General features: G+C 40.1%; 1 pseudogene; it reads left to right on the top strand.

Moving 5' to 3' along the window:
- Window positions 1-291: 291 nt before the first annotated feature.
- On the top strand, window positions 292-1778 carry LOC138997156 (phosphatidylserine synthase 1-like; annotated as a pseudogene).
- The last annotated feature ends 7685 nt before the right edge of the window (window positions 1779-9463 follow it).

Raw genomic sequence — 9463 nt, 5'->3', positions numbered from 1 at the left:
TGACCTCCCATAGTCGAAAATCCATGTGTAACTTTTGACTCCCCCTAAACTTGATAATGTCCTACTGTTAACCAAAAGCCTTACTGATAATATAGGCAATTAATTAACACGTATTTTATATATTATATGTATTATATACTTATTATAATAAAGTAAGTAGAGAAAATGTTATTAAGAAATTTGTGACTTGCCGTCTGGCCTCCCTTACGCTGCAGCTGGTCACCTCCTGGGTCCCAGTCTTCCAGGACCAGGGCAGCAGCCGCAGCCGCTACCGCTGCCGCTGCTACCACCATGGTGTCCTGCGTGGGGAGCAGGACCCTGAGCAAGGATGATATGAACTACAAGATACATTTCGGATGATCAATGAGCAGCAAGTGGAGGACATCACCATTGACTTCTTCTACCAGCCGCACACCATCACTCTGCTCAGCTTCACCATCGTCAGCCTCATGTACTTGACCTTCACCAACTGGCACTATTTCCCATTGGGAGAGAGGATCCTTAAACAGTGACTGGCCTCATAAACATGACCCTACCTATGTATCTCAGTTTCAAGGACTTATGAAAGGGATGACTCTGTCCCAGAAGACAACATCTGACAGGGTATCCTCTCTGTTATTTTCTTCTTTCTTATCATCAGTGCATTAGCTTTCCCCAATGGTCCCTTTACTAGACCTCATCCAGCCTTATGGACAATGATTTTTGGACTCAGTGTGCTCTACTTCCTCTTCCTGGTCTTCCTCCTCTTCCTGAAATCCATAATCTACTGGCTAGATCCAAATCTCTGCTATGCCACAAGGGAAGTGTATATCATGGAGTATGCTGTGAACTGCCATGTTATCACCTAGGAGAGAGTCATCAGCCATTTTGATATATTTGCATTTGGACATTTCTGGGGCTGGGCCATGAATGTCTTACTAATCTATAGTTATGGTCTCTGCTGGACCATCAGCATCACCTGGGAGCTAACTGAGCTTTTCTTCATGCATCTCCTGCCCAATTTCGCTGAATGCTGGTGGAAGCAGGTGGTTCTGGACATCCTGCTGTGCAACAGCGGCAGCATCTGGCTGGGCATGGTCCCCTGCCAGTTCCTAGAGATGAGGACCTACCACTGGACAAGTTTCAGGGACATCCACACCACCACGGGGAAAATCAAAAGAGCCTGCAGTTCACTCCTGCCAGGTGGACCATCGTTCGATGGTTTGACCCCAAGTCTTCATTTAAGAGAGTGGCTAGAATATACCTTTCTGTGATCATTTGGCAGCTAACTGAGTTGAACACCTTCTTCTTGAAACATATCTTTGTGTTCCAAGCCGGTCATCCATTCACTTGGTGTAGGATTCTCTTTATTAGTGGCATCACGGTGCCCACAGTGAGACAGTGCTATGCTTACCTCGCTGACACAGTGCAAGCGCATGGGGACACAGTGCTGGGTGTTAGGGGTCATTGCTTTCCTGGAAGCTATTGTTTGCATAAAATTTGGACAAGATCTCTTCTCTAAGACACAGATACTGTATGTTGTGCTTTGGCTTCTTTGTGTGGCTTTCACCACCTTCCTGTGTCTGTACTGTATGGTGTGGTATGCAGAGCACTGAGGTCACCGAGGAAAGACCTACTCCGAGTGTGAAGATGGCACCTACAGCCCAGATATTTCCCAGCCTCATGGGAAAGGGACATAAGGTTCTGAAGACAGGCATCCAGGCAACAATGAAAGCCATTCTTCCAGAAGAAGAAATCATTCCAAGTCAAAAGCCACCAACAGAGTTGAAAAGAAATGAAAGACCTGGTTAATCCGAGATGTTCCAGAGAGTGCCTGGAACCCAGAGGGAAATGGAATCATTGTACCTCCCTGCGAGGAGGTCAACACATACAGTGCAGACGGGAAGAGAAGAGGGGACTTTGGAGGAGTGGGGGGTTCATTATTTGAGGGTGTAAGTCTTGTTTCCCACAGACACGGCCACATCAGGCAGACACTGCCTGGGGCCCTTTGCCAATGTGAGGGTCTCTTTAAGGTCAGCACTTGGCATGCGGTCACCAGTAGCAAGCAGGACATATGTTCAAAGGAAAAGGTAGCTATTCTCACAGTTGCCAAGAGCAGCTTGTGCTTGGGAGTCTTGTGAGTACAGGTGAAACATCTTCACTCAGACAGGGAGTTAACTGTAGAGTTAATGGATTGGCCCCCAGGTTTTTTTTTTTTATGAATCTGCCTTTCCATTTGATTTGTTTCTATTCAGGCCACTTGTCTGTATTTTATTTTGTTGTGATTTGTTTTTACTAGTAAGTCAGGATGCTTAAAAACCTTCAGAAGCCACTGCTGAAGTTGAAGTAGGGAAGGCTCTTCTCTCTTTTAGAAAAAGGAAAAGGAGGGCTCTTGTGTTACTTACTGTTCAGCAAACCTCATCCCCCTTTTATGACCTGAAACCACACAGCAGGTGTACTAGTAAACCAATCTGAGTAAAAGCTGCCTACGCAGGATCCCGGGCTTCAGATCAGAATCGGTTTTGTCCCATTTGGACTCTCACTGTCCACACTTACCCACAGTGCACAGCGGACCTGCTCCAGAGGCCGCGCATGCCCCTCCCACAGCCTGGTACCTTTACATTTTGTTCGTTTCCTTCTGTGGCCTGTTGCTGACACCGTCTTTTACTCCCGTGTGAGATGCTGGTGAGTATTACCTTCTTCATGCCATGCTCCAGAATGTTTACCCTAACAGCTCATCACCTCTGATGGCTCCTGTTTCAAGTAAAACAAACCACATTAAAGTCTGTCAAAGATTTAAAAAAAATTGTAAGGAAGAGAACATAAATTTATATATTTATTAAAAAATTCCCCCTATAAGTGGACCCATGCAGTTCAAGCCCATGTTGTTCAAGGGCCAATTGTACAATGGTTTTTCTTTTTTTGTTGTTGTTAACATTGTGAGTTACACTGATTGATTTTCAAGTCAGCATTCCTGGATAAACACCACTTGGTTGTGGTGTTATCTTTTTATATAATGCTTGATTTGCTTTGCTAATATTATGTTACCTATTCTAGCTGAATTCTTCTCACAGGTGTCTACCCATTGGCATCTACCCCAACTAAGTGAATACGTAGTCACATCTCTTCTTTTCCTCTATATTCCTGAGTGAAAACTGGAAACACCACAACTTTTCCCCACAATTGTTTGAGTCAGATATATACAACCTAATGTTGCTATTTCCCTTAAATCTCGTTTGATCTACAATTTCTTCCTGTTTCTTTGCTATTTTTTCCTACTATTATTGTCAAAGAGATTGGGGTTGTCTACCCGATTAGAATTTCCCATAGTCTGTATTTTGCTGATTGCATCCCATATGGTGTGTTTTAGTATGGTCCACTGTCCCCTGTGTTTCCTATGGATCGGTAGTTAGATCTCAGGATTTTATAGAATCAGGTTTATTTTTTCTTAATAATTCATAATATTAATATTTCTTTGTATTTGTGTGATGTTATCAGGCACTGATGTTCAATGCCTAGCTCTATTAATTAAATAGGGCTTTGGAAAGCCTTTCTTTTACTGTAGTGAAGATTATAGTAAAATTTTTGTGATGAAAATTCTGTAATGAAGATGAAGAAAATGAGGCTGAGAGCGGTTGAGTGACTTTCCTAAGATAATATAACCAGTTAGTAAAAGTTGTAGCCAGGCCTGGGACCCATGTCTTAGAAATGAAAGTCCTATAAGCTTTTTTTTTTTTTTTTTTTTTTTTAAAAAAAGCATATTGCCTTTACAGACATTTGCTAGTAAGCAATAGGAAGATCAATGTTCCATCCCTAGGCACATGAGACATATTTATCTATTTTAGGAAGATTGAATTCTGCTTTGCTTAGAGACATAGGACCATACCAAATGATTATTCAAAAAAAGATGTCCCCTCAAGTTCTGGGTTACATTCATTTTTATGGATACAGTTTAAAAATTTTCATGCTAATTCTATTGTCTGGAATGATATCTTAGCTCAACTCAGAATCCTGAGTACATTTTTATTTCTGCTTGCTTCTCCAGTGCTACAGAAGAAAATATGACAAAACAAACAGATGTAGATTAAGTACTACAAAGCTATTTGTTTCTTTTTTATACTGCATTTAAGACTTGCTACTAAAACATCTCTTCAGCTTGGAGAAAGAGAGAGGGGAAGGAGAGACAGAAAGAGGAAAAATGTTGCATTTGGTTTTTAACTACCACCTAAATTTTTCATGGGTTTGTATCTAAGGTGATACAGTATCTCTCTTCGGGGAGAAGCAAGTCCATGAATTATTGGTTAGAGTTTTGTGGAGACAACTGAAGAAAGATATTTTTAACTCTATAAAATATAAATTTATCATGTTCAAATCAACCAAGGACAGACATTTATCTTCACCTAAGCGTTCACTTTTCTGCACAGGTGGATGTGCTCAGATACCCATCCTATTTCATTTGATGCATGCTTCTGATGTCCTGAGCTTATTTTCCAAAAGAAAAAACAAACAAATACATATCTTACCACTTTGCAAGTATTTTCTGACATCTCTTCCATTTATTAAGTCAATAATAATTAAGATTATTACTGAACAACTTTCAATCTATTTCAAATCTGATTTATGAAATAAGGTTAAGATGAACTTGGCTTTAACCTTTAATTACAGGGTTCTGGGAATTCCCAAGCAGAGGAAAGGCTTTATCACCCCTATTCTCTCCCACACTGACCCAGACATTCTTAGGTGTAAATGGATTTGTTGACCTGGATGGAACTTGTTAATCTGGGTTGGGGCAAATGGAGGCCCTGGGATCCTGTTGGACATAGGAGTAAAATGGAGCAGAAGCCCAAAGAAATCACCAACTTCATAAAGTGTTAAGTGTCCAGCACAAGGACCAGAGTGAACAGATATGAAGCAGTAATTATACATTTAGATATGTTAAATTTTTAAAATATTAAGGTAGTAAGGAATTAGAGTGATTATCTAGTTCAACTCATTTTGGTGAGGTAACTCACCAAATTGCCACTGGCCAAGCAGCAGTTGGAATTTTGTTCTCTTGAACTGTTTCTTGAACTTCTCTTCCCCTGGCCTCTGAATTCAGAAGACCTGGGTGTGGATCTGGTTCTATTGTTCACTGCATCTGCGGCCTTAGGCAAATCACTGAATACCACTGAAACTAATCTCCCCATCTGAAAAATGTGGATAATACCTTTCTGGTTGTAGTGGATTAAATGGGATAATATGTTGGGAAGCCTTTTGTAAAGTGGAAAGCACATGGACAAGTCATTAGAGCTTTGGAATCAAACAGAGTCTGATTAGACCCACTGACATTCCCTAGAGAATTTTATGCTAGATTTAGATTTGCTTTCTTCTTGAGAACTTTGGGTGTGAATCTGAAGCCCATTCACATCTATAATAATAAAAGTGTAATATGCTAATTAGACCAGGCATCCTTCCAGATGTCCTTCTGGGATGAAGCTGGAGCTGCAGCCACTATGGCTGTGAGGGAAGGATCGAGACAGCTGCAGCTGCGAAGGCCTACTCTTGCTTGAATTTCGTGCATCAGGCCTCTAGTCTCCTATAATAAGCACCTCAGTAAGATGATCCCGAAGGGTCCATTTATAGTCTGGAGGGAACCTGAATCTTGGGAGTTGTTGCAAGGACTATGTGGACATCCTTTAGCATCTTCTTTCTGCTGTGAAAAAAAATAGTTAAAAATTTCTAAAGGAGTGTTCACCAGGTATCTTTAGAAAGAGAAATACTTACATTTAGAAATATTTTCTCATTATGGATAATGGGATGATGAGGTAAAAAATAATATTGGCCACTTATGATTCTAAAAAGCAGACTGAATAATGTATGGCAAATTAAACCTAATGGTAGCAAAGAAATAACTCATTTACTACAGGTCCACTTAGTTATTTAATCACTATCATGCAAATACAGATTTCCTCTGCAAAGTGATGAGAAGTTAGTACCAGCATAAAATGCAATAGAATAATGTCAGCTTGGCAAATGCTGTAAAAGGAAAGCTTCATTTGGACAGTTCCGTAATTGAGCCAAGACTCCTTGTGGTGTGTACATAGTAGAGAAGCAATGATTGGAATCCCTCACTTTGTCCCTAGATTATCACACCTTATGCAACAGAGAGGCATGAAATTGGCAAGTTAGATCTGAATCCTGTCTGGGCTTAAACTCATTTAGAGTGAAAATACTTTGGAAGAATATTGATGGAATATGAAATTACTGTCATTTTAACTTAAATTTTTAGTTAATTTAGGGCAAAGAATGGAATGTATATTATTAGTCACATATGCTGAAATCTTTGATACAGAAAAAAAGTCTTAGAATTATGAAAGGCATCAAAATGCCCCATTTGGATTCTGGTATCACCTGAAATAATCAGCTAGAAGCACAGTTGCCAAATGGTGTTATAGATACCAAGTGTGTAGGAACTCAGCCATGTGGAACAATCAGTGAGGAGTGGAGCAATTAGAGGGAGCTATAGGAAGACCCTGAAGAATGGGAGGAATTTAGGTGTGGGGAGCAGGAAGGCGAATTTCAGGCTTATTTGTGTTCTGAGAAACTAGCTGAGGATAGTGGCTGGAAATGTATGGTTCTAAAAGTTGGGCTAATCTTAGTGTTGTATCCGTGCCCTTCTTCTGGGACCTGAAGGAGTTTTTAACAATGAAGCAAATTGGGGATCTTGCTCAAAGATGAGCAAAAGTAGTCTTGACACAGAAGATGCCAGCAGTAGATAATGAAACTTTTCTTTCCTCTCAGTCTCATTAAACTGTAAAGCAAGTATTCTCTCCTTTAAGAGAGCTGTAATAATTGCCATTTTCCTTCAGGCTCAGCTCTGATTCTTATCAAGAGCTATGTCTGAGAGCATATCTGTTAAAGCAGCACTTGTTCAATAGGAACACAAGACAAGCCATGTATGCAAGCCACAAAAGCAACTTTAATTTTTCTGTAGCTATTAAAAAAGTAAAAAAAAAAGTGAAATTATTTTAGTATCTATTTTATTTAACCCAATATAACTAAAAAATATGAGTGATATATTTTATATTTTTATTTTCATACATGATCTTCAAAATCTGATGTATGTTTTATTTATTTATTTATTTTTAAAAAGTGCATCTCAATTTGGACTAGCCACATTCCAAGAGCTGAGCAGCTACATGTGGCTGGTGACAACTGTATTGAAACTACAAAACTTTATTCCCCCTTTCAGGAGTGGCAGTGCCTGAGTTCAGGTCTATATTTGAGGATATATTTCCAGAGTGTCTGGGTTGGGGTAAGGGCATCTTCCCATATGTAATGACCTATGCAAAATCAACTTCATATGATCTAAAAAGTTAAAATTTTTATTGGAAGAATTTGAACGAGTAATGGGTTTCTTAATTTTAAAGAGAAAAAAAAAACACAAAAGAAAAGTGTGCTAGATTTACCACTATGAAATATAAAACTTTTAGATAATTAAAAAATATCAAATTTATTGTTAAGAAGGGTACCCATCTTTACCGATACAGCTCCTAGGGCAATGGAAACTAAGGAGAAAATAAACAAATGGGACTATATCAAAATAAAAAGCTTCTGCACAGCAAAAGAAACCATCAACAAAACGCAAGAAAGCCCACTGCATAGGAGAACATATTTGCCAGTGATATCTTCGATAAGGGTTTAATCTCCAGAATTTACAGAGAACTCATACAACTTAACAAAAGGAAGATAATCCAATAAAAAATGAGCAAAGGATCTAAATAGACACTTTTTGAAAGAGGACATATAGGAAGCTCAGAGACATATGAAAACACTAGAGGCCCGGTGCATGAAATTTGTGCATGGGTGGGGTCCCTAGGCATGGCTGGGGATCAGGCTCAATCAGGTTCCCTGCCTCCTCCCCTCCCCGCCTCTTCCCTTCCTCCTTCCCTCGCTGCCCACATCTGCTGTCACCCACCCCCGGTTCCCTGTTCCAGCCTGGGGCCCAGCCCTGACATGCGGGATTGGGACCTGCCAGCCCAGGGGCCAGTGGGCTGGGGTCAGCTCCTGCATTGAGCATTTGCCCCCTGGTGGTCAGTGCGCGTCATAACGACCTGTCATTCTGGTCGTTCCAGTCGTTCAGTTGTAACAGTCACTTAGGCTTTTATATATATAGATGCTCAAGGTCACTAATCATCCAAGAGATGCAAATCAAAACAATGAGATACCATCTCACACCTGTCAGAATGGCTATCAACAACAAATCAACAAACGACAAGTGCTGGAGATGATGTGGACAAAAATGAACCCTTCTTCACTGCTGGTGGGAATGCAGACTGGTGCAGCCAGTGTGGAAAACAGTGTGGCATCTCCTCAAAAAATTAAAAATGGAACTGCCATTTGACCCAGTAATACCACTTCTAGGAATATATCCCAAGAAACCAGAAACACCAATCAGAAAGGATATATGCACCCCTATGTTCATAGCAGCACAATTTACCATAGCTAAGATTTGGAAACAGCCTAAATGATCATCAGCAGATTAGTGGATTAGAAAACTGTGGTACATATACACAATGGAATACTATGCTGCTATAAAAAGGAATTCTTACAATTTGCAAAACATGGATGGAACTGGAGAGCATTATGCTAAGTGAAATAAGCCAGTCAGTGAAAGAAAAATACCACATGATCTCACTCATTTATGGATAATAAAGAACATTATAAACTGATGAAAAAAATAGATACAGAGGCAAAGAAGCATTGAACAGGCTGTCAAATTACAGCGGGAAGGCTAGGGAGGATTGATGGGGGGAGAGGTAGGAGATCAACCAAAGGACTTGTATGCAAGCATATAAGTATAACCAATGGATGCAAGACACTGGGGAGGGGGGGAGGGCATGTGCTGGGGGGTAGAGGAGGCTGGGGGAAGGTCAATGGGGAATAAAAAGGAGACATGTGTACTATTATTTGTAATACTTTAAACAAAATAAAATTTTAAAATTTTAAAAAAGAGTACCAGATTGGGGTAAAGATTTGCATTTATTATGAGATAGGTTTTAATGAATACTTAACAGTATTAAAAAACTCATTCAAATATAAGGAATAAAATTAACACTATTTGATTTATGAGATATTTACCAATTTATAGAAGAGGGAAAGGCAATACTGTTTAAGAAAATATTCAATCTGTTTATTCCTTACAGAAATTAAAACTAAACCACCATTAAAATAAGGTAACATTTTGCACTTATTAATAAAGCAAAAGTGATAATGCCCAGTGCTGATTAAATTATAATAAAACTAGAGGTCCGCTGGATGGATTTGTGCACAGGTGAGGTCCTGCGGCCTGGCCTGCAGTGATCGGGCCGAAACTGACATTCTGACATCCCCCGAGGGGTCTCAGATTGCAAGAGGGCAGTTCTTGGTTGATGCACTCCAGAATCGGGCTCCCTCCTCTCTGGTTCCGCGTGTGTCACCTGAGAACTGGAGCTGCCAAGTCACT

Source organism: Myotis yumanensis, unplaced genomic scaffold (genome assembly GCF_028538775.1).
Source record: "Myotis yumanensis isolate MYYU_CA2020_CCGP unplaced genomic scaffold, mMyoYum1.0.hap1 SCAF_18, whole genome shotgun sequence".
NCBI lineage: Eukaryota > Metazoa > Chordata > Mammalia > Chiroptera > Vespertilionidae > Myotis > Myotis yumanensis.
This window is presented reverse-complemented; position numbering and strand designations above follow the sequence as displayed.